The sequence below is a fragment of the Lepidochelys olivacea genome (assembly GCF_965140295.1).
Source record: "Lepidochelys olivacea isolate rLepOli2 genome assembly, chromosome: 14".
NCBI classification, from domain to species: Eukaryota; Metazoa; Chordata; order Testudines; family Cheloniidae; genus Lepidochelys; species Lepidochelys olivacea.
In genome coordinates this window covers 9,826,893-9,853,453 of record NC_140424.1, presented here as the reverse complement: position 1 = coordinate 9,853,453, position 26,561 = coordinate 9,826,893, and the positions used below count along the sequence as shown (strand labels likewise).

Below are 26,561 nucleotides of genomic sequence, written 5' to 3'. Positions count from 1 at the left end.
TGATCATACGTAGTCCCACTAAAGTCAATGGAACTACTCATAAGAGTAAAGTTAAGCACATGTGTAAGTGTCTGCAGGATCAGGGTTTCCTTGCTAATGGAGGGTAAAGGATGAAAAAAAGAATGAAGTTGGTTTTGAGAGGTATTAGTGCTTAATGTATTTTGGTGTAAGTTATGAGGCTGATTAATCTTTAATCACCCAAGGGCTCACCATCACTGTAAGTGCAATAAATTACATAGTGTTCAGTGCACAACAGTACTCAAAGCAGACCGAGAAAAGTGGAGAACTCCCTTGTTTCTGCAAAGATTCTACAGGAAGCGTATGATATTGTAAAAATCAGCACTACAAAACAGGTGTGATCTCACCCTTATGCCCTGCGTTTCCTGGAACATATGGCCGTCTACATCACTCTTTAAGGGAACGCATCTTTTTTTCCCTAACTCAAGTATGAAATGAAAATACTTTTTTTGAAGACTCAGGAGGTGAGTCCTTGCTGGGAAAAAATGTTTAGATCCTTGATTTTTGTGCTCCCTTTGAATGACACGGAGAGAAAGAGCACGTTCATACGCCTTGGGATTTAGGCCTTACTCTAGGAATTAATTTTAAAATATCTGCAGGTGTATCCTGCTTCGTACAGATCACTCTAGCACTAACGAGAGAATCAGATGAATATCTGCCGTGAAAATGCTAATCTGTGAAATGTGTTTGGTGACCTCCCTCTGCACAGTTCCTGGGCAACACCCGCACTGGCAAAATTAAGACCCGCAATTCACCATCCTGGTAGCTATACCAGCAGTAGCGACATCGGAGGCTGGAGGGTAGGCTTGGATATTTTTACCATCATGTCATCTCATCTGTTCGGAACAGATCAAGATAATAGGGTGGTAAAAATGAGTGAGCCCTCTCTACCCTTGTGCCCCCACCATTGCTACTATGGGGTAAGCTGCACACATAAATTATAGATCCTACTTTTCCTAGCCTAGGCAAGATCAAGGTAATCAAGCCTCCTCCATCCACATCATCTGGCCTGTAAGAGTGAGTTTCAGCAGACACTGATGTCCATAGCTAATTGGGACTATAAGCAAAGGCTACACCGTGGGATATTATTTGCTGAAATGCAAATACATGAAACTATCTGCAACACTGACAAAAGCCAAGCATCCACTGTTGTTGAAGTATTTTGAAGCAACTTTCCCCATCAGCGCCCTGGAAGATCAGTGAAATACAAGTCAGCTGCATGAAAAATATGTTTCTGCTGAGCCCCTGGATTAGCTAGGTCTGAACTGTGTGCCTCATTTGCCTAATGGCATGTGCACCAGTGGGGAGCTTACACTGCTACAGGCTGTTGGCTGAATGTTAACTACCTTATGGCGAAACAGATGATTTCTCTTTCCGGTGCTGGAAATGCACCAACCTTCAGAAACTCTGACGCAACAAATAACAGCTCATGAAATGCTGGCACCGTTGATTCTTAGCCTAGACCTGATTCTGTCTCAGACCTAATGTGGATTCAGACCCTGATACCACCACCTTTGTGATCTATCTCTAAGCAGTGATTGATAGAGGGTACATGGATAAAATCCACTTGTTTCATGTGTAAACGCTGAAGAACAGAAAGTGGAGGCCATGTGATAATTCCAGAGAAAAACACTGCATTAAATGCTTCAAATTGGCAAAAGCAATGCATGAGTTTGCTTTACTTGAATCAAAGAAAGTTACCCAGTTGATAACTCTCCGTGTGATACCTTTTCTGAGGTTTAGAATTCATCCTGTCCTCCTGTTCAAAAGGGCATTTGATTAAGAATGCCTTGACCAGGCTAAGAATCTGAACACTTAAATTCTGCCATTGGTTTCTTGGCAACAATACACAGTTGAGAGCCCTCATCAGCAAAGATAGACAGAGCATGTCCCAGGTCAGGTTTCAGACCCTATTTGTTCTAAGCCAAGAAAGAAAACTTATCTGCTAAGAAGAAGGACAGCACCTTTCAGGGAATTTGCAGTTCATTAAAGACCCCTGTGCATTCTTTACGAGGTAAGTGCAACTTTTAAGGTTTAAGTTAAGACGGGGCATATTTTCTTCCCCAGAAGCTGTGTTGTGTTGTATAAATTGTAGATCAGGTCTACTTTAAATCAATGCTGCATATGATAATTTAAACATGAGAAGTGTGGTTTTCAGTGATATCTGTGTGTGTGTGCTTTGCAGAACCACCCAGACTGAAATGGATAAATCTTATAAAAACCTTTCTACAACGAATAGCGCAGATCTTTCTTTCTTTCTCTCTGTTCTCCCCCCATACACACCCACATTTTGTCTACCTTTCCCTTTCAAAGGAAATTGAGTTAGTCATACTGTAGATTCAGTGCTACCTCCATCAAAGCTTTTTAGCATAAACATGATTGGGACCTGAACAATTTCCATGAAGTTTTGAACTCCCTTTGTGAGTTGATTGTGAATCTGCATCTTGTACTTCTGAAGCAACGGGGTGGCATAGCATTCAGGCAGTCAATGAGATATTTCCATTGCATGTGTGCCAAAGATGGAAGGCATAATAAAGAAGTGCGTTATGAATCTGGGATACTGACTTAGGGTGATGTTTATTTGATAACAAAAGTGTTCATATTTTTGGACAGTAAAATAACTAGGAAACAGGATATACACAGTGATCTTTCAAAACTTCAATGATTTTTACATTCTTTGGTTTTCTAACCCTTTTTATAGAGTAAAAAGTGATTGTTTTAATGTAAGTGATGTATAGTACTCACAGAACAGAGTGGAGGGTTGCTACCGTCGTTTAGGAACTGGGCTGAGATTCAGGAGATCTGGGTTTAGTTCCTGGCTCTGCCACAGCCCTCCTCTGTGATCATGAGTAAGGCATCTAATCTCTGTGCCTCAGCTCTCTGACTGTACAATAAGTGTAACACGTCCTTTCTCCCACCATTTGTCTGTCTTGTCTATAGAGATTTTTCCGATCTACAGACTGTCTCTTACTATAGGTCTGTACAGTGCCTAGCACAATGGGGACCTGAATTCTGTTGGGATCTCTAGCAGCTGTGATAATACAAACAATTAGTTGTAATTAATGCAAATTTTAAACAATACATGCATGAGTCACATGGCGCACACATGGTATATTCTGTAAAGTAATATATTTGTATCTGGCATGTATTGATGTTAAAGTGGATATTTAAAACAAAGACATAGTAACGATCTGTCCCACTGGTTTCCATCAGTGAGTTAATTACACTCAATTTAAGCACTGAATGCATTAGCATTATCAGTCAAGGTGATTTGTGTTGTATGTGCTGTGGTTATTTTACAGTACAGTTGCCCAAAACTACCTCCTTATCGGGGCAACTCTGCAACAAGGCAGAAAGAGACTGTTGCTTGTATTTCATATGGGATTGTGCTCATTCAGCTCTCTAAAAGACAAGTCTATTTCCTTTGGATTCTCTGATGTGCGAGGGGCCATTTACTGCCACCCTTACACATGGTGAGTAGTACTTTATTCTGCAGCTAGACATGTTGGAATAAATGGAGTTACTTGCCCAGTGAAGGACTGTTGAGTGTGATGAAGGGAGTCAGAATCCGGCCATTAGGCTGTATCCAACATTGCATTAGAAGAGAACGAAGTTGGGACTCAGTTTGTTGGGGCAGCTTGGCATTTTGTTCTTAAAATGCCTTTTGGGCGGGGGAAGGAGGAAAGAGGGGAAGGGCAACTTTCCTATTCGTATTAAAGGGACTTATGCACGAGTCCAGAGAATAATAAACCTCTTTGATTCTAGTAGAAGATTGGAAAAGGGGATAGGGATCTTGCTGGCTGTTTTTGTTACTGGTCTAAATGGATCTCTAGTGCCTGCTGGGATCTGTAGTCCCTAAATAACAGCTAGAGCACAAGGAAATGAGACCCATTGGTTAGTGACGCCTTCTGCGGATGGTCCCTTTGCAGTGTTGTGTATTCCCAGGACTGAACACTCTATAATCTTTCCAGTCAAGAAGTGACAAGGACACAAACTGACCACACTCATGCCCACTGTTGATGCCATTTTGGAAATACTGGGTCCTGTGTTTGGCTGGTGTAAGTCAGCACAGCTCCAGTGAAGGCAGTTGTGCTGGGCCAATGTATAGCAGCTGAGGACTGGGCCCTTTCTTTTTTAAACAGAGCGCAGAACACCTTTGCCCAATAACAGCTGTTCTAATTTGTTCCCGTACGTAGTGAGCTGAGCTGTGTCCCAAGTTCAGGGGGATTCCTGGAATGACACACATAGATGATTGTGTGAGATGGGACCATCTGGGCCTTCTGGTCCAAGCTCTCATCAAGGAGAAGGAGTTCTGTGCTCTGCTCTTTATAGCCTTATCTCACATCCATTTGAATGCCTCTGCATTTCCTATAGCTACTCCGATAGGCAACTTCCACTGCCCGCTTGTTCTCATGCTGTTAGGGCCTGATCCAAAACCCACTGAAGTCCCTGGGACTCTGTCCATTGATGTCAGTGGCTTTTAGGATGGGCACTTCGGCAGGTTTTCCTTTTTTTCTTAACACCCAAGTTAAAATTGTTCTTTTGAGCCATCCTGCTCAATTGCTTGGCACCAGCATCCACCGGATTCTCATCTGAATGTCAACCAGCAGAGGACAACTCCCATGAGACTGGCTGACAGCCGGCAGCTAGCGCACAGACTCAAGGAGCACAAACTTATTGCATGTTTATCATCTTCCACTTGTTGTCATTCCCTGGGGGCAACTTCTCTAACAACCCAACTTGCCTTATGCCCTCCATCAAGTCCACCGTGCTCACACCTCAAATCAATGACACAGCTCAGTGGCCATGATCCATTTCCCATTGTGGGGGTACGTGAAGTTTAACCCAAGGAATCTGTAGATGTCAACGGTGTTGTTTATAGCTGATAGATGTAGGTCACTGATGAATTGTCCCACTGCGGTGATCAATAGTGAACAGCTCTGGAAAACCCTCAGAAGAATAAACTGCCTTCCTCTTCCATCCTGGCACAATTGTCCCAAATCTCAGCTTCCTGTGAGTCTGTTTAGGGAATAACATGATGCCTCTTTAGCAAAAAGGGAGGTGGAGGTGGGGGGTTCTGGCTTGTTTGTTTCAAACATGTACTAACTGTGGGCTGCTTAAGCGTTTCATTTTTATTTTTTTCCCCTTCCCTTTAATATTTAAAAGGGCTCTCCGAGAAGAATGTGCACAAGGCACTCAGCACCTCTCTCTGTTGTTAACTTGATGCCTCAGTGAACATGCTCATGCTTGTGAAATAAAGCATCCCCCCTTGGTCAGCTTTAGCTTGGACCAGTCTGCTGAATATTTAGGCTATATTTTCCACGGCATGCATCCGATGAAGTGAGCTGTAGCTCACGAAAGCTGATGCTCAAATAAATTTGTTAGTCTCTAAGGCGCCACAAGTCCTCCTTTTCTTTTTGCGAATACAGACTAACACGGCTGCTACTCTGAAATCTTCCCAACCCGTTTTCTTTCTTCCTTTCTTCTTTTCTTCCTCCTATTCTCCAGCGAGAGTGCCACCTAATTAGGTCACTGATTGTTTCACACTAAAAACCTTTCAGGAGGTTTTTCAGGAGCTGTTTTTTGTTAGTCAAAGCCACTTGTTCTGCTTCTCTAGCTTTGGTGATATATGGTTCTCTTGTCGAATTTGAACACTGAAATATTACTTATTCATGTGGTTGAGGTTGTCAAAGAAATGCTAGCTCCATGGCAAGCTGCTGCTGACTCCTCAGGGAGATCCCAGAGAAACACTGTACTGAGAGAGAATTCTGCTTTTCAGATTCTGCCTTTCCTAGCTGTTCATTAGCAGGGACATTTGCGGAAGATGAGGATTCTGGGGCTCCGCATTCTAACAGGTGCTGCTGCTGCTGTTCCTCACCTGAAGCCAGAATCCTTTCTGAGTGTAGTATCTTTGTTATCACCAAAGCAGCCCCCCTAGGACTACCTGTCTGATGGGTAAAGAGATCCAAATTTGGCCCTTAGATAACATAAATCAGAAACCAAAGCCCTGGATCTGGGTCTCCAAAACTTTGGACTAATTCATGTGCAAATCTGGATCCAGACTCCAGGCTGCTGCCTAAGGGCCTGACTCTGTCTCCTTTTCTCATGTTGAGTGGTACCTTACTCCACAAGTGTCTCTACTGAAATCAAAAGGACGACTCTCAGAGTAATATACTGTTCAATGTGAATAAGGGTGGGCGAATAGGGCCCTATCTCTGTCATAGAACAATATGAATTGCCAGACTGGATCAAAGCCGAGATCCTCTAGTCCAATATCCTGTCTCTGAGAGTAGCCAGTACCAGATGCTTCAGAGGAAGTTATAAGAACCCAACAATAGGCTGCTGTGGGATAATGTCCACCCTCCTCATGGGTCTCATCCTGCTCTCTAACAGAGATTGGTTTAAACCCCGACGCAGGCAGTTTAATGTCCCATCCAAAATGGTTGTTGTCACTAAGTATAACAGCTCTGGATCAGGGGAGCTGGAACAGCTTATATAGTGAGGGTGCTGAGAGCCATTAAACCAAACTGTAAACCCTGCAGATGATGGAAACCACTTCAAGCCAGGGGTGCGGTAGCACTCCCAGCATCTTAGTTCCAGCACCTATGCTCTGGATATAAATGATATCCATACATATATCCAATCCCTTTTGGGATCATGTTGGCCTGTTTTAAAAAAAAATCTCTAGTTTCCAACTCCCCCTGACTTTAAGAACAATCAGATTCAGGAGGAAAGATTCAGCCATGAATCTGTAGCTTACTTACTGTAGCTTCACAGATTACAGTGGGACTAATCGCAGAGTTAGACACTAACCAGTATGAGTAAGAGGGCAGAGAGTGACGCTAACAATTTGTTAAAAGTTAAAAGAAACCTTTTCTTCTTTCAGAAGGATACTGCAAAGTGCTTTGAAATGTACTAATGAAACAAGAGCCAAGTATTATTATTATTTCAATCACTGAAATTGATATAGTCAGTTTATACTATGTGTTAGCCATTAATACTCATTAATCTCAAGATAAAGGCTGCTTTCTGCCTGAATATACAACAACAGAAGGCATGCACTTGAAATACCAAGACTGGTCCTGTCTGGTCACTGACAGCGTTTCTATGAGAGGTCATTCAGAGTTGTTTGTTCATTTATTTATTTTTGGATCAGCTGTGTACAAATGATAGGGCGGGATTGGCTTTGGATTTGTTCAACAAGATGCTGACCTGTGGCATTTGATCTTAGCGGCAGGCATGGTACCAAAGCATCCAGCTGCGACAACGCATGAGTGAGTTCCTAGCTTTAATCATGAGGGGATAAGTGTTTAGCTTGGTACGCAGGGATCAGAAGCACAGGCCAGGGTGCTCTGTGGCACTCTGCAACTAGAGAAATCTCCTTGGGCAACTGGGGAGTGACCTTGCTTTTTTATTTTATTTTTCTCTGTTACTTGCTAAAGCTGTGACTCAGTGGAGAATTTAAAGCCCCTGGAGAAATGAAAAACAAATGAGAAAATCAAAGCAAGCCCAGAAAGTGGAGCAAGGAAGGCAGAGAGGAGGGAGCTGATCAGCCCCGGGCAGAGGAGACACCCACTTGTGTTCCACAGAAATCCTCAAAAGCCTTATGCCAAGACTTTGCATAGGGGTGAATTTCACCCTGGACCCAGGTTTGGTTTATATTTTTGTGGGGGTTTTGTTTGTTTGTTTTTTTCACATTTAGGGATTTATCCCTCCCTCCTTAATCAGCCAAAACTCCCATTAAACACAATAGGAGTTTGAGTAAGTCAGGGATTGTAGGATCAGCCCTTCATTTTGAGCTGGGGTCAGCTTGCAACAGCGGTACCGTTCCAAGAGGTCTGCATGATGTTGAGCTCTGCTAGAAATAACAACCATCCTCAGTGATTCCACAGTCCATCAGAACACGGGGGCCTGCTCTGTTCCTGTGGAAGCACTGAGAGCAGCAGGAGCAGAGTAGGCCCCAGATCTTTACAGGAGAAAGTGTAAGGTTACCAGCTGATTAAACAGACTCTTTCAGACCTGGCACTGTTGTGAAGCTGCTGAGGTGAAGGTTGTGGAGAATCACAGGGTTCACTTCCTACAGGGATCAGATTTCAAAGTAACAGCCGTGTTAGTCTGTATTCGCAAAAAGAAAAGGAGTACTTGTGGCACCTTAGAGACTAACCAATTTATTTGAGCATAAGCTTTCGTGAGCTACAGCTCACTTCATCGGATGCATACTGTGGATCCGATGAAGTAAGCTGTAGCTCACGAAAGCTTATGCTCAAATAAATTGGTTAGTCTCTAGGGTGCCACAAGTACTCCTTTTCTTTTTCCTACAGGGAATGAGTTCCCATCAGACAGGAATGGCAGACTCGAGCCAAGAGGAACCCAAAGGAGAAATGGCGGCAACATCTAGAAATGAAGAGCCCCATGGCCTGATTCTCCTCTGACTCATCCAGTGGGCTGATAACCCAGCATGACAGCCCACTGCAGAAATATAGAGCAGGGCCAAAGAAAGCCTGTTTTGTAACTCCTCGCATAAACTACAGTGGCTCTGGTGGCTGAGGGAGAAATGCAGGCATTACGCTGATCTGTGGAGACCACTTGGAGGCTCTGAAATTTACAGTGTCCTGCTTTCCGGCCAAATGCCCAAACAGTCTAAAATCATCTAAAATCCCTCATCTAAACTCCTATTGACTTCAGTGGCACTTTGCCTGAGGAGAGTCTGAGTGAAAACTGAGGATCTGGCTGTTGGGGCTTGATCCTGTACCACTGAAGTAAATGGAAGTGTTAACCTACACTGCAGCAATGGCAGAATCAGGCCCTGATGGAGGAATTCACTCCTGTGCAGAAGGCCAGCACAAGGCCTATCGTCTATGCATCCCTTCTGTCCCTCTTAGGACTTCAGGTCTTGCCCTGGCCCCCTGCACAAGGGTGAATTTCACCCTAAGTGAGGCAGAACCAGCTCATTGAATCTCATTTGTGTTCTGAACATCTCAGGACGAACAAAGGAGACACTCATTTCAAGCCAAGTTTGTGCTGTTTTTGCATCAGAAGTTGTCATCATAGCAGAGAAACAGCACTTCAGGTTCCCTCTGCCTTCCTACCTCGCTTCCTTCTTCTCTTCTCCTGCTAACTACTAGGGTACAAATTATATTTGCCGTTCAGGCACAATGTGAGTTGTGAGCTGAGATGACTAATGCTACATGGACACCCCTCGCTGTGGAGGAGGATCCTAGAAAGCATTGCAAACACTGTCTTTGGTTACAGAGCCTGGGGGCAATAGGCCAAATACATCCTCAGTGGAACTCCATTCATGAATTTGGCCCTCTGAGTTAGGTGCTTAGTGCTGTCCAGGAGAAGAAGCAGGACCCTAATTAAGGACCTAGTCCTGCATCCCATACTCATTGAAGCCAAGGGCTGAAGGACCAGGCTGCAAGCTAAGGACACTGAGAAGTGTGGCCTGGAGCCGGTGTAGTGAGCATCATGGCTGGGGGCAGTGGGGAGAGCAGACATGGTGACACTTCCTAGCTGATATTGAGGTAAAAAGAGGAGTTTTGGTAGAAAGACGCTCCAGGGATCGGCGAGCAAGAAAGGATTTTTGGGGCCAGGGACCATGAGACAGCCCCGCAGATGGCAGGACAGACTGCACAGTGCACACATTACACAAGGATATTCAGGAGCCCATGGACTTGTGATGCAGGGAATTCACCAGAGGGAAGAGTACCAGGGAGTTAAATCCCGGCAATTGGAACAAAACTTCGGAGACCTCTATGCTTGGCTAATCTGTCACTGTTTTTAGGCCCGTCTGTCTGGTATCAATAGGGCAGAGAAGGAAACAGTTATAAGCTGACTGGGCGACACTCCATCCGTTTCCTCCTGTCTTTGTACCCATGTAGCTGTAGCCAAATTGCTATAATGGAGAGGGACATTAATTTAATATTAAGGGGCAAATAGCAGCTGGCCCTTGTGGAGGTGCAGTAGGAGAAGGGTACTCAGGCCCCCTGCACTGGGACTGATCAGTCTCGATTTTACCATCTCCATTCCCCTGAGCACAGTGACTGCTTCTTTCTAGTGCCCTGGAGCATGTCACTCTAAAAGTGGGGTAGGAGGTGGGGCCATGGTCCTGCCCTGGTCTGCACCAGCCGGCACGTCTCACCAGCCATGAAGGGGAGCATACACTGAACAAGCCTAAGAGGAGCCACATTGGTTGGGCTCACAGTGCCCGCTGAGGCAATGTATTTCTCCCAGTGCCTCCAAAGTGGGCCTGTATGTAATGGGCCCAATCTGTCCCTGAGTGACAGTAGGACTCCAGGTATTAGTGACTGATAGTAAAGTATTCCCTTCTTTGCTAGTAGCCTGTGTCCTTGCCTTTTGTTTTGTACCAAGCATCCAGAAAGGGACTATAAGGGAGCATGACCCTACAGTCAGCACAGAGAATCAACAGCAGTTGCCTTATGTAGACTTTACAATTTATTTCCTTCAATTTCCTCTTGTCTAATTGTAGGAAGTGGGGTTGCTTTAGGAGGGACCACCTACCATATTACTGTGAGCTGGCAAAGCCTTTTAACTGGTTTCTCTTAAGCTTTGATCACCCAAATGTGAAACAGAAGCAATTGGAGTGTGGGAACGGTGACAAAGTGTGGAAGACATATGTGCAGGGGAGCTCAGCACAAGCTGGCAGAGGCATAAATGGGCGTTGGCTTGAAATGGGGGCTAAATATTAGGCCTCGGGGCCTTAGCTGTGTTCTCCCCTGCATCTGTAACAAAGCAAGGGAAGTTTCCTCTCTGGAATGAATGGAGACTCTCCTGTTGAATGAACCCTCATGAGTTCAGTAAGCTACACAAGCCCTGATATCAGTCCTGGACCAACTTTTAAAACTTCCTCCTAAAATGTATCCACAATATTTGCATACCCCACGTTCTGCATTTGTGCATGCAATATGGGTAATTGTGCATGCAAATGCTATTAGCGGAATTATTATACATATTTCTAAGACATCCACCACCCTGGGGTACCTGAGTGCTATTGTGTACATTTAGAAATGCATCAAATACCCTTCAGAAATACTTGACAGGGTAAAAGTCGTCTCTGGCCAGGAGGATTAGCTACATCCAGGAGGTTGCAGGGGGAACTCCATCAAAAGCAGGGAAATGATTCCATCATCCCTTGAGTTTAGTGGAAGAATGATAAAAAGGGGTGTGTGTCCCCCGGAACACCCTCCCACCTATCACTAGGCAGGACCAAATTCAGAGTCTCGCTTCACTTACCCGCTAGAAGCTCAAGGGGTTGCAAATCGTAAGGCCAGCCCTGGTCACCAGATAGGGGAAGCAAAGTGGTTAGCATGAGAACAATAAGCCCCAATGGGGCTACTCAAGGAGTGAAGATACTATTCAACATGACTTGGGTGCCTAAATAACTTTGAGGCTCTGGACCTTAGGGCCTAATCTAAGGTCCCTTGAAGTCAAAGGAAGGACTCCCATTGACTTCAGCAGGCTTTTTGATCAGGCCCTGGTGGAAATGCTGAAGCTTGTCAGTTTGTTCAGTGGGATTCATATATCTGGCGACCAGCTTGCTTTAGCTCCAGTGCATATTGGCAATCCAAAGAACAGTGGCTTTTCCAGGAAACCACATATAGTGAGATGAAAATTGGTTTCAGCTGAGAAGCTCCATAATGCATATTCTTCAAGCTCTGAGAAGAGTTTAGGCCTTGATGTTAGCCATTATTTAATAATAAAAAGCTAATGTCGTTTGGGGAGGGAAGACAATTGATCTGGGTTTTCCTCCCGCCACACCCTCATTGGCCATGCTCCCAATAACTGCTGTGCTCGGTTGCTTCAGATCACTGCCCATGTGTCAGTCATTTGGTCTGAGTGCCAGAGAACAGAAACACAGATGCAGAAGAGAGTCAAATCCACCCTCCATTCAATAGCAGGAAATTAATCATCTCAGATACCTTATTTAAAGAGCTGATCCCTGGTATTAGAAGAGGAGGAGAAACACGCATGGTTTTCTGCCAATGCATGGTGGGGAAAATCCTTTCCTGACCAATATGGGTGACCGTTCAAGAACCACCATGGCGTAGCTCTTAATCAAAGACGTGTGGGTGAAAGATGCTCAGTGTGAGGCTTACCTACCACTACCAGTCATGTTATACATCCCCATCTGTGTCCAGTCCACCAAGCAGATGTGTTTGTGAGGCAGACTCAGTAGCTAGGAGCTGTATCTCAAACCTCAGGGTGTCAGTCAAGATGGCAGCTGTCACATGAGTCTAAATGGCAAACACCAACTCAGTAGAAAGAAAAGGGGAAAAGTTGCTTTCAGAAAATAAAATATAGGACTGGGCATCTGGAAATCTGGATTCTAGACCGAGCTCTGCTACAGTCTTCTTGTGTGAGTTTTAACAAGGCACTGAACTCTGTGCCTCAGTTTCCCCAGCAGAGTCATAATAGTAACGATTCTTACTAAAGTCAGAAGGGTGTTGTGAAGTTAAACTGGTTGATGTTTGTACAGTGCTTTGGATGGCCCTTTTAAAGTGCAAAGTATTATTCTAAAATTTGGCACCTGTGAGTTGTCATGAAAGCATCCCTGCCCCCTTCCCCCAGATTTTCCTCAGTGACTACAAACAACTCCCCCGAAGGCTCACAGTTCCTGACTATAGTGTGCACAACTTCTGTCAAGTGCAATTCCATGAGTTTGGTCAGCTGTTTGTGTAGAAGAGCTTCTTCGGTGAGAAGTTAAGAATGTGTTGTGGAGTGATTAAGAAAGTCCTGTTGACAGCCTGGTAGAAATGTAGCTTTGCCTTCTCTGCTGGTATTTGCAGACTGAGATAATCTCCGGTTCAGTGCACAGGCACAACACTGGACAAACATTACTTCCAGATATCCCTTGTCTTATTTTGACCTACACTCCATTTCGCCAAAGTGACGTAACAGCTGCTCCTCTGGAGGCTTTTACACCCAGCCTACAGCAGGCGCTCATCTCCTACACATCTAAAATATTTGCAACTTTGTCAGCACTTACAGTCACCTTATATCACAGAACTTGATGACTCTCTCCTCCCTGGAGCTAGACTCTTAGGCCACGATTCAGCAAAACACTTGAACATACATGTAAGTCCGTCTCTATTCAGCAGATCCCTACTTCAGCAAGGTATTGAAGCACATGTGCTTTAATGCTTCATCCTTCAATGGGCTGAGTGGCCTGGCCTTTGTCCAAAATCACGGCACAGACTCCACCCTCCTCCCGTTTTGGCCCTACATTAGTACCTTTGTCAACAGCATTGAATGCTGGTGCCTCCTAAGTCAAAATGTAAATAATGTCAATGAATCGCTATAAAACTGTAACCTAGCTTTGTATGTCTCTGTCGATACAGCCAAAGTTCCAGCCTTACATCATCAAGTGTTGTGAGCATGGAGGCTTAAGCATGCAGTGCAGAAACCTCCTGCTGTCTCCCAGAATTTCTTGTAGATGACCTTGGTGGTGAAAAACAAAATAGTTTTCTTCATTGGTTTTTCCTACAAAATCATTAAGGGTCTGAATAGTGAGTAGTACTGAATGCCTATCTTTACCCATTGTTGTCTCTTGTTATGATCTGATACCTTGAGGACTGACTTTTTCCTAGTTCTGAGTTCAACTTCCAGACTGGCTCCACTTTACATGGAAAAAACAGCTGGTTAACCAGCTTAGCCCCTCTTAAAGGCAGTGTGCCTGGTTAAACCATGTTAGTTGCCCAACACAGGCTAACATCACACCTTAAATCCTTGTCTACACAAGGCCAGTGTCTTCTGCAGGTCTAATCCACACTGTCTCCTTAAAGCCACAAATCAGTCCACAAATGAAGATTTCCAGATCACGCTGCTTAGCCAAAAAAACCTCATCATGCAGGGAGTGTTGCAGGGCTTTTAAAATTGACATCCAGTGTTGTCAAAGCTCTGGCAGGTTCCTGCAGCTGTTGCCTACAACTCTTATTGAGGGAAATTGTGTCAGTGTATGGGTCAAAGAACAGGCTTTTCTTAGAATAAGAAACCTACATGATACATAGAAACTAGCATACCATAGGGAATCTATGAACGGCAGAAATACGAAATCCTGCCCAGTGCCAATTAAATACAGATAACAGGCCCATCTGTAATCAACTGACATTTATTGAAGAGTTACTGGGGTTTACACTTACCACAACATTCCACTGGAATCATTAAGAATACATGCAAGAGATGACCCAATAGACGGAAGCAGCAGGCTTGAACTGTTTGGATTCCTTGGAGCCACAGGTCCAAAGGTTGGCATGGTCAGCTCAAGCCTTCAGTGGTAGAAACATTAAGGTCTATCTATCTCCTCCTTCCTGTCACCATTGTCAGTGTAGCACCAGTTTGATGGGGTTCTGCTGTATGGACATTAAAGATCTCGTGGAACTTTTCAATCAGGGTTTGAACCTTAGACAGAACACGTTCTCTTTCTTTGTGCTGTGCATAATGGCTTCCATTCTTCCAGTCCAGTCTCTCTGATTCCTGATGCCTGCGACAGGACTAACCCTCAAACCAGCTCTCCTGATGCAGTGCTGCAGTTAACCCCTGCATAGTTCCCGTGTTTAACCACAGGAAATTTACTTCAGAAGAATCATTTGTACTAAAGATGTTCGAGTTTCCCATTTGTTTAAATCTTTTTGGCCAAGTTCTGTTCTCACCGTTCTCCATGGCATTACTCTGGATTTACGCCAGTGTTAATGAAATCAGATTCTGGTCCGTAGTCTTAGATTGTAAACTCCTGGGGGCAGGGACTGTCTATTTGGTCTGTGTTTGTACAGCACCTAACACAGTGGGGCCCTAGTCCATGACTAGGCTTTGAATAATAAATAATAATTAACCCTGATACTGTATTAAGAATCCTCATTATACTGCTTGACAGAGGCTATTCTTGGACCTTTTGGGGGGGGAATCAGTAAATGCTCCTAGTAACGCTGGAGCGCCATGGAAATCAGTCTCTGAGCACTTACACCCCAGTGGCAAAATTTCTCATGTTCCACTAATAAAGTATGCTGTTGGATGACATGCTGTCTGGAGCGGCTCACGACCGTGAGTGCCAGTCTCAGGGCAGAGACCCCAAACTGGTGGTATGTTCTATAATTAGATTTCACCAACCCAGTAATCAATCTGAACTCCTCAGACACTATAATAGTCTTACCGTGGAGTCACAGTCAGTCCCCTTGGGCACTCCAGTCTCTCTTGCCACCCAGGCAAGCTGAACTATGTGATAGATGGTCACTTTACAACAAAAAACACAACAATATTCAGGTTAGTCCCAGTCCCAAAGGACCAGTTACTTACCCCACATCATTTGTACTTAGATCTGAAACCAAGGACAATGCCTGTAGCCAATCCTGTAATAAACTAATTAAATATTTATTAACTGAAACAAGAAATGAGAGTTAATTAGAAGGTTAAAACAGGAAACATATACTCACACGCAAGTTATAGTCTTAGCTTTAAAAAAGTAATATAAGCTTCTATAATAAACTTGGCTCCACCCCCCACCCCAGAGCCCCCTCATTCACCCCAAATCCCTCATCCCCAGCCCCACCCCAGAGCCCACATGCCCAGCCAGAACCCTCACCCCCTCCCGCACCCCAACTCCCTGCCCCAGCCCAGTGAAAATGAGCGAGTGAGCGAGAGTGGGGGTGAGCAAGCATCTGAGGGAGGGGGGATGGAATGAGCGGGAGGTGGGGCAGGGGGCGGGGCGGGGCAAGGGTGTTCGGTTTTCTGCAATCAGAAAGTTGGCAACCCTATACACAATGCCTCATTTGCCATCAATGGGCCATCTTGTGTGCAGGACAAGCTTTTTCTCTTAATTAGTGCTTCTCTTCCTCTTTGGTGAGTTACACAATTATAGAGGTTTACTCATACAAACACTCAGTATAACTTTATACCATGGGCTACAGAGGTTATACTTGAGATCAATACATGCAGCGTCCTACACTAGTCATAAGGTCCAGACACCAAACACATTCTTACAACTCAGATATTTATTGTAACTATACTAAGCCACAGGTAACCCAGGCTGGTTTCCAGCTATGCATTTGTCAGTGTTCAGTGAGGCCCTGGGCCTTGACGTGAGCTGGCACCTGGTTTGCCAGCATCACATTGGATTTCAAAGATTTTTATTTATAAGTGAAACTTCTTAGCTATGACAGAAAAACTGCACTCCTGAGTGCAGCTCTCTACCATCCCAACAATGTGCATGAGAAAAATGCTTCAGAGTGAAATCTGTAATCTGAAGTCACCATAGGAGGCTCTGGTGCATATTTTAATGGGCTTACAGAATGCCTAAACAGTTTAATTCAGCCCTTTGCAAAAGCATTAGCTGGACAGAGAGCTCCCCGAGATCAGCTACACGGCTTTTGTTTCATTCCTCCAATGAAAGTTTAAAAGGAAGTGGGGAGGTAAGTCAAAATCCTGGACACCTGGTGAGGCATAAAGCAAGAGGGATCAATGCTAAGTGTATTTCAGACAATTTTTTCATGCAGGCATCAGGCTTAAGGTTAATGCGTATGTTTTTTTATCCTGAAACTGAAATACGAGGTGGTAGGGAGTTTTTAATTGCATGAGTGGGTATTTAGAAGGATATTGTGAATATGACTGGAATATATTCGCCTTTTATCCAAGGGGAAGATTTTGACAAAAACCTCTGTTTAGACATGGCTAACTAAAAATATATTAGATTTCTCATTGCAAATACCCATGCTTATTAATAGCTAATATTTTTTAAAGAACCATCTAAGTCCATCTGTTACAATTTCTGACTCAAGTACTGAATGTTCAGGACTTTTGAGAGGTTTGCGACAATCTCTGCTTTAATTGTAAAGATGTTTCAGGCAATTCTTTGAAAATGACTGTAGAATTTTTCTGAAGCTTAGACTTCCTAATCTCTTAAATGCTCCGGTCAGTAAATCCTGGGTCAGATTCTCCTCTTGGTTAAGCCAGTGTAAATCAGCAGTAACTACACTGAAGCCAATGGATTTACAGCAGTGTAAAGCTAGCATGAGATCAGAATCACACCCAGTGAAGTTATTGCAGATATACACCAGCATCAGATAAAATAGACTTTTACCTTTATCAGTAAACCAAGAATTTGGACGCAGCATTGAGAGGTTGCATACAAAGTGAGTGATTAATAATACTCGATTTTTGAATTGCCACTTCTAAATAGGACTAGCCGCTGGATACAAGATTTATGCACTGGGAAATCTACAAGATAGAAAAGCCTAGATTTTTCTCACTGGTCACAGGATATCACCATTGTGACATGTAAATCCAGATGACAGTGCATTTATCTGGTTGTTAAACAATTACCTCCTTAAGAGTGATATTCCCATGCGGAGTTTAGGGTCACCACAACCCCTGGAGTGTGACACAGATTGATTGCAAACCTCTCCACTTGACTCGCTTAGCCTCTTCTTGCATGTTACAATGAGGAGATGAAGCCCAGAAGAGCATCCCATTTTAGAAGAATCTGCTGCAATATTAAAACTGCCATCACTTCTTGTATTGTCACAGGCAACTAATGCATTTTGCTGATGGGCACTTCCTATCAATCATTCCTCATGAAAGTGACTGACTTGCTCTGTTGATTGACAGCTGTGATACTGAGGTTATTGTGCGTAGGCAGTCAATGCTCAGGAATGTTTTTACTTTTCCTTTCTGCTAGTCTGGGAGGGTGGGTTCTTTGTGTCCGAGGAGGGTCTGTCTCGAGCTAGGCCTGCCCAGGGCAAATATTAAAATGTTGCTCTGCTTAGAAAAGTGATTCTGGGGGGAAAAGAACCATCCGCAGGGAAGAGGAAGGTCCCATCTGTGCTGTCACTAATTCTGCACTACCTCATGTCAAACTCCCTCGCCACTCTAATGTTACACTGGGTATGAAACAAGTTAGGTACATAGGTACAGATCCTCAAAGGTATTTAGGGTCTAAGTCCCATTGAAATCAGTACCTTTGAGGATCTGGGCCATAGGCACTAGTTCAGCAAAGCACATAAGTACATGCTTATCTTTAAAACCATTGTCACTTAAGCACCTGCTTAAATTTAAAAACACCCTTCTGTGCCTGGTTAAATCAGGCCCATAGAAATTAAATCTTAAATTAACTCCCTGTCTCAAGTCTCATAGTGTGTTTTGCCTTCTCAGCATCTGTCTTTCAGATTATGACCTCTTTGGGACAGGGACTCTTTTCGTATCTTGTGCAGCTCCAGTCATGTTGTCAGCACATCATAACGAGCAGTAATAAAGTACTGAATCTCATCTCTGTGACAGGGCAATCATCCAGCTGTAGGATGGGTTCTTCCTCTCTTCTAGTTATTGTATCTTGTGTTTTGGCAATGGGATGGGGTAGCAAGACCTGAGTGTGGGGCCCAGTGTTATAAGGGATCTAACTGGTCTGGACTAATAGGAAGGCTTTGTTCGTCCTTGGGTGTCTGGGCTGTCTCTGCAACCCTAAAAGCCTCACTTTGGGCTCTCAATGAGAGGCCTAAGAGAAGCAGCAGCGTTTTATTTAGCAGGGTTTTCTCTGGCAAGGCATTTGCTCATTTTCGTTTTTCCTAGTAAAAAGGCAGCATGGTCTAGTGACTAAGGCACTGGCCAAGGGCTCACAAGACCTGATTATGGGCGTTGCCACTGGCCTGCTGTATGGCCTTGGACAAGTTTCTTTGGCCCTAATCCTTAAAGGTCTTTATGCACCTGACTACCCTTTGATTTCAACAGGAGTTAGGTGATTAAATACCTCTGAGGATCCGGGACACTCTGTGCTGGTGTTTCCTTCCCACTCTTTATTTGTCTTTTCTATTTTCAGGCTTGACGGAATTCGATTTTCTTTTTTTAATGATTGCAACAGAAATATTGGTGTTTATTTTCAGCACTTTTTCCGATGTTTATCTATTTAAATATTCACAGTTGTGGGAAATCAAAGGGGGGGGGTCAGACAATAATTACTTAATGACAGTAGATATCGAGATTCAAAAAATTAAAGCTTTATAGCCATTAAAACGCAAATTGTCAACTTCACATGTTAATAATGTACAAAGGAAATATCCTTAAATCAAATCCTAATAAGTTCTCAGGCAGCATTTGTCTTACTTTGCCTAGCTGTACATTTTAATTATTCCTGATGGATATTTTTTGGTCAGTTTGTGTGAAACTGATGTTTACCAGCATTTACTGATAGAAATCAAATCATAGAATCATAGAATCATAGAATATCAGGGTTGGAAGGGACCCCAGAAGGTCATCTAGTCCAACCCCCTGCTCAAAGCAGGACCAATTCCCAGTTAAATCATCCCAGCCAGGGCTTTGTCAAGCCTGACCTTAAAAACCTCTAAGGAAGGAGATTCTACCACCTCCCTAGGTAACGCATTCCAGTGTTTCACCACCCTCTTAGTGAAAAAGTTTTTCCTAATATCCAATCTAAACCTCCCCCACTGCAACTTGAGACCATTACTCCTCGTTCTGTCATCTGCTACCATTGAGAACAGTCTAGAGCCATCCTCTTTGGAACCCCCTTTCAGGTAGTTGAAAGCAGCTATCAAATCCCCCCTCATTCTTCTCTTCTGCAGGCTAAACAATCCCAGCTCCCTCAGCCTCTCCTCATAAGTCATATGTTCTAGACCCCTAATCATTTTTGTTGCCTATTTTTCAGGCTCTCTGCGAGAGGGACAGTCTTTGAGTCTCTGTATAGTGCCTAGCACAACAGGGCCCAGATTGGTATAATGGTTTGGAGGACTTTTAAAGGCATTTTCTGGTTTTGTCTGACTTGACACATTTTCTTGCGCAAAATAAACCCTTCTGCACAGAAGAATCATAGACTTGGCACTGCCGTATTTACCTTGCACCACAGGGAATGAGAACACAGTATATAAAAGCAGTCCTCCGTACGCATTGGATGCAAGGAGCTGAGACAGTCCTTGTGGGAGATTATATAGTAAGAGGTGACCTCGTTTTGCTTTTTAAGAATCCCATCGGTAAGAAGGTTGCATACAAGCTGAAAAACTGATAACGATAAAAATTCTCCCACTAAATGTAGATAAAACAGAACTCGTATTTTAAACTCAAGTGCTAAATTCTCTGCTTAGAATCCATAGACTCTTATACATTAAGGCCAGAAGGGACCATCATGATCATCTAGTTCAGAGGTTCTCAAATTTATTTGATCAGGCCCTCCTTATTTGTATCTGTTGTCATTTATGCACCCTGCACAAACACCTATACTGCCTCCCAGCTCTAGGAACTACTAAATCTCAGAGGTAAGGGAATGTGCTGTGGATTACAACCATCCAGAATGCTTGGCTTGTAAATGCTTGGTTTTGTGTATATCTCGAAGAGGTCAGGCTAGAATCCTCTTCGCGTACCTGATGATAACACTATACATATATGAATTTTAAACTATGCTTATTTAGTATTATCCCACTATATAGATGTGAATCTGAAAATCATTATGAAATGTCTAGCAGACACTATTCAGACACTATAGGTTTTTTCTCCATATATTAATAGTTTGGTGGTGGTTCATTTTTAGAGAGATGCCTGAACATGCCATGTGAACATTGTACCTCACAAACATTCAATTAATCCTCACAACAATCCTCTTGGCTAGGCAAATACTATTATCACTATTCTAGGGATGGGAAACAGAGGCACGTGGCAATCAAGAGACTTCCCCAAGATCAGAGTAAGTCCCTGTCCTGTGCTTTACCCACCAACCTTCCTTCATCCTCAGAAGTAAGGGACACACAGTTAGAGAGTACAAAAGAGATGCTATAGTTGATGGTAATAGCATCAGTATGTTCTGTCTGAATTTACAGGGTATGTGGTGTGAACAGTTGTATAAGTTCATTGATCAAAGACACACTAAGGCACTTGATGCTTTACATTTCTCTTCCTGGATATATATTGTTTATCAAGATGATTTAAAAAAAAGAAAATGCATTTTCTAGATGATCCAAAATCTCATAGACCCTGTCCTCCTTTGGAACATATTGTACATTTTATTACATCTTTGCTGCAACTTTCCACAGAAATAAAACTTCGATGTACAGCATAATTTAATTTATTGGAATTACATATTGCCAGGCTTCTGAGATATATATGGAGATTTAACTGAAGAGAAGAGAGAAATTTGTTTTGGACATGGATCAGTTTTCTGGAGGCAATGATGAATGAAGGGACTCTACTCATATTTTTGCTCCCTTAAGCCCCCACCTAAATTCAGTTTCCACTTTCATCTATCAGGCAATGTATGTACACGGTAGCCCATCAGAAACCAAGTATTTAACAGTATACAATGGGTACCTCCCTATATTGACAAAAGTACTATTTGAGAAAAATACTCAGGGGTGAGGAAAATACACCCTTCTTCAAAATTTACAAAGGGGGATAAAGTTTTTATGGTGGGGAGAGAGTTTTTGGGTGTCCTCCACAGAAATATTTTAAATAACTACTGTACTGATGTATATTTGGAATTGTGCATGATGTGTGGTGCTTTCTGGTTTCAAAATATTTCTCGTCACAAGTATTTTAATATCTATTTTAATCAGCTAATAGGGAACAAATTATATATGAAAGATCATAGAGCTTGAGACAAAATAATGTCCATGTTGCATATAAAAAAATACCCATTGGCAGTCCAGTTACAATAAATGCTAGAGTCAGAATCAACCATCTGATCATTATCATCATGTGCTTTATGGTCAAAGTGTCAGTCTGAACAGAGGGGAAATTATAAAATATACAGATGAGCTTTGAGTACAGTGGGTTCATTGTCCCAAGAGAAACAAAGCAGTGAAGGGAGGTCTCAAGTGGTTTGGTTTTATAGCTGCTTCTGCTAAAGGCAAATTCTACAAGCAAGCAAGTGCAGATTGTTTCTGTTATTGATTGCTACACTCTTTGCTTTATTGAGACCACATGGCACACTTTTTTTCTGTTGCTGCCTCTTATTAAAATGGACAAGGAAGTATCAATCAACATTTGAAAAGATGAGTCCCTAGAGTCCCCTGGTGGCATTTTCCTGGCCTAAAAAGAGGCTTGCACATTTGATCCATGGATGCTTTTAGTGCATTAATAAAACTGAAACCTCACTTCCCGAGATGGTCTTGTAAACTCCAAGAGTTTTGTGTGTTACACACTTAATGGGCCAGATCCTGAGAGGTGCAGAGGACCTGCAAGGCCCTCTGATTTCAGCATTGCTTGGCAGTGCCCAGGATTTAGCCCCCATCCTCAGCCATAATGGGGAGAAAATACATATATGATTTTATTTCAAGCTAGATTTTACTGCCTCAGCAAAGGATCATAAAATTATTTGTATTTACAGGGGCTGTTTCAGCACAGCTGGATTATTCCTGATGTTGGCAGTAATCCTGAAATAAAAACCCCTGGCCTGTCTCAGAGCCCTAGATCCACATGGAAATATGGTAGGGAGCCAATTCCTGCATTCTTAACCAAGCATCTAATTCCACATTTCTTATGCAGCCAAAACTGCAATGATTCCAATGGGTTTTGGTTGAGCAAGCAATGCAGAATGTCCCCCCAAATGGAAGAAATTTAGGATTCAATCCTGCAAGGTTCCAAGTACCTCCATCATGGTGCAGTGTCCTCAATTCCCACTGACATCAATGGGAGTTGAGGGGGCTCAGCAGCACCAAGATCTGGCCCCTAGTGCTATTCTAAAACATCATTATGGAGATATGGCCTTCAGAGAATGTGTATTTCTTTAGATCCTTCTGTAGATTTGTTTTCCTCTATTTAAAAAAACCCTCCCAGCTTCTGTAGTACAGGCTCACTCCCTCTGAAGCAAAGCAATATACAAAGACATCAGTGAAATAATGGTACAATCAGAAGGAGAAAGAATCCCTTTAGACTAGGTGATCCAAATCTCCAGACCACCACACCATGCTCCTGCCCCATATTTACAATACCAAAGCTCACCAAATCATTGTCACTGGAGAGCAGCAGCCTCAGTTTTGTTGATACCAGACAGAATTCTGTATATACAGGGAACACAAACAATCACCATCATTTCATGAAACCAGTGAGTACAAATTCAGGGCCTGATCGTGTGCTGAGTCGGACTCAAAGGTCCTCAGCACTTCATAGGATCAGGCCCTCATGCAGTAGGGACTAGTTAATACATCTGATATACAATGACTTTGAGTAACACCAGGCATTAATTTGGCCCATGCTCTTCTCATCTTACCCTCGTATTGATTGTAGCTCCTGGTGGACTGTAGAACTCTGTGGCCTCTGGCCAGTTTGATGGTTTGTTATATTACTTGTCAGCAGATAGTCAATTATTCCTGTCCTCGCCCTCTGTTTCCTTTTTTCTTTCTATTACTAATTGCTTATATCACAGTTGTACAAACTTGGGGCAAATTTTATATACACATAAACATGTCATTGAGATACACTTGGCATTGAACTTTCCATGTGATACATTCTACAATTGGCAATTCTTCTTTATGGTTCAAGTGAAATTTAGAAACCTACAGAATAACACAACCTGGCTTAAGTGAACCACTCAAGGGACCAGCAAAACCAAGTGCCCTTTAGAAATAGGACCATATATACTCCAGGCTCACCCCCCTCTGGCCCCTTTATGGTTGGTAAAAGCTCCAACAGCCTCATTTCCAGCCAGGAGGCACTGCAGAAGAGAGCCATAAAGGATCCCCTTAGAAAGTCCTGGCATACGTGGTGTGGCAGGGCAGCAGTGCTGTGGCCCACAGGGCAGCCTAGGGGGATCCACTGTAACTTACACAGCCCTGCAGCTTGAGTTATGCCAGAGGTCTCTGCAGCCCCTAGAGCAGCTCACCATGGGGAAGGTGCAAAGGTATCTTAAAGCCGGCTTAGCTCTCCCTCCCCCTCAACTGCAACCTCTGTACTTTGCCCCTCTTAGAATATCACCCCAGGTACACATTGGCTTCTGCAAGTCCCTGTGCCAGTTTGGGTGGATCTGGTATGTTGTCTCCAATTAAATTGTACTGGAAGTCTTGGGGTTGCTTAAAGTGGTCCTTGAAGATGGGGGTTGTCTCTTGCAGGTGGCCCTCAGCGCATGTTTCATTGTCATGTCATCTCTGATTTAAAACAAAAAGTGAATTACTCCGCGTGAGTGCTCCCTTATAATAGCTTGTCCCTATAATGACCCTGTCCCCCGAGAAACAATGGGACCACCAGATCTGAGGCTGACTTTTGTCTCTGCCTCTTCTCTATGGCCCTCACGCACCTTGCCTGACAGCGCTCACTGGGGCGGGACAGCCCAGATGCACTGCCTTCAACGGGCTCCGTGATAGCCGTGAAATCTCCCCTAATTCAGATTACCATGTCGATTGCCAGGAAGGACGAACAGTCCAGCAGAGCTGGTAAACGCTGCCAGACACAAAGCAGGATGTGGGTGTGACCACTCTTAGCTACGCTTCCATCTCTTGTCTAACCAGTGCAGCTTTGCCTCCTCCACTGAGATGTACAGTTGCAACTTCTGCTCCCCAAACACAACCCCCCCGTTCCCAGCTTCAGGGTCAGAGCTAGGTTTCCACCCTGGGTTCATCTTGTGTGTTTGTGTTGCATCAGCAAAAATGCATACAGAAACGCGTAACTTCCAACAAAGGCCTGAGCCCATGTGCCATAGGCTGACAAAGCTCTCTTTGAAGTTAGTGGTGGTTTTGCCTCTTTAAGGATTACCGCCTTGAGTCCCAAATGGCATCATGGGACGTGGTTATTCCAGGAGCGCCTCAGCATGCAAGGAAAGTGCACACACTGCACCAAGCTGCACAAAGGTGCATCTGGTCAGCTCACCAGCTGATGCAGGTGAATTACACATGGCTCCACCTCCTCCTGGCTCCCGTTGGGGTGGAGCTCCTGGAGTGACAGTGCTCAGGAGAGCAGAGTGTTCCGAGTCTTATCTAGTCCTGGTGGAGGTCGGCACAAGTGAAGCGTGGCTCTTTGTATCCTTCCCCTTGCCACACCCACACAAGGCCCAGGCACAGTATGGCTCTGTAGTGTACAAAGAAGACAATTGCTTTTTAAAAAGTCCTGTAGAATCAGATCTCTTTCTTTTAAACGCCCGCCCCCTCCCAATTATACTCCAGTCCAGCCTTGCAAAATCCTGCTGGCCTGTTCACATGGGGCATGTATTTTTGTTTGTTTGTCTGAGGGGTTTTTTGTTTTTCCCGCAACGGACAAGTAAAACAGCATTTGTTTGCTTTTGTTTTGGGCAGTTCTTTACCATCTTGGCAAATGGAGGATGAAATAGATTTTGTGCCCGAGCTGGTAAATTTTCATGACGATTTTGCAAAAGGCTCTTTAGCTGCAGACTGACAGCCACTATTACGAGGCCCCCTTCAAACACTGAAATGAAAAGCCTTCGTGACCCAGGTCTGCAGATGCAATGAAAAGTACAAATCAGCTGCTTGTCAGAAGGGGCTGCCTGTCTTCGTTCCATAATCTGGCCTTTGCAATCATTTGTACTGATGCCTCGACCCAACCGCAGCCTGCCCAAGCTTCTGAAGAGGAACACAGACAATCTCCAAATACAGTCTCATTAGGCAACTAAAATTTAACCTACTGGCAGCAGAGAGGTTGTGAGCCCCTTAATCCCTAGAGATGTTAGGACTCAGTTCCCTGAAATAGCTTTAAAATGTAACTGGACAGAGTATGGTTTGGGCCAATTTTTGTACAGATTTGCGGAGCTGATACTAATGCCTCTCCCCCCACCACTACTGCTGCCTTTACAGGGAAAGTCTATCGAAAACTCTTTATTTGGTACATACTCATTGATTTGCCACATTGTCTGCTTTATTCCCAAGGACAGTATGCAAGCAAGCACTCTGCTCTTATTCATGGTGATGGGAATTGAAGGGAGACTAGGCCCCCATGGGGTAAAAAACTAAATTGGAACATCGGCTGCTAAAATAAGTCTGTTTGCAGATGCTTGGGTCTGTTTTTTTTTTTTTTAACAGAATCAGCATTCCACGGGAGACATTTCCGTGTTTGATGATACTGCTGCTCACTGGATTTCAGAGCCAAACTCCTCAACTTGTCCTGGGAGATGCAAAGAGGTGGAGGGGAGGGGAGAGAACTGCAGAAATGTCTGAAAAAGCTCCATCTGGTACAAAATGCTGCAGCATGTCTGCTTAGCCACCACACCAGTGCTCCCCCCTACACATTGACTCACCAAGGAATACAAAGTCCACTTCCAGATCCCTGTCCTCCATATTCAAAGCCTTCCAGGGGAATGGCCCTAGCTGTCTTACCATGTGAGCCCAAGCCCGTTGAAATCAATAGGAGACTTTCCATTGTCTGCACTACACACTGGATCAGATCCTTAGGCCCGGCTCTTCAAAGGTATTTAGGCACCTAACTCCCAAAGAAATCAATGGGAGTTAGGCACCTAGATACTTGTGAAGATCTAGGCCATAGAGACCCACTCTTCCTTTTTGACCATGACCTAACATCTGTGTTTCATCAGAGCGATGAAATTGGAGGAGGCTTATGAAAGAAATGAGAGGCTGTGGAACTCACTGTCACAAGAGGTG

General features: G+C 43.8%; 1 protein-coding gene across 3 annotated transcripts in view; it reads left to right on the top strand.

Annotated features, from left to right (window-relative positions):
• The window catches only part of RAB11FIP4 (RAB11 family interacting protein 4), a 196,731-nt gene that overhangs the window by 126,052 nt on the left and 44,118 nt on the right, over window positions 1-26,561 (top strand). The window contains exon 1 of one of the 3 annotated variants that reach the window (XM_084648387.1): window positions 1,899-2,032. The exons of the other annotated variants lie outside the window; for them this stretch is intronic. The gene's annotated coding sequence lies outside the window, so the exon portion shown is untranslated. Of the gene's footprint in view, window positions 1-1,898; window positions 2,033-26,561 lie in introns of those variants that run through there. 3 annotated transcript variants of the gene reach the window in all.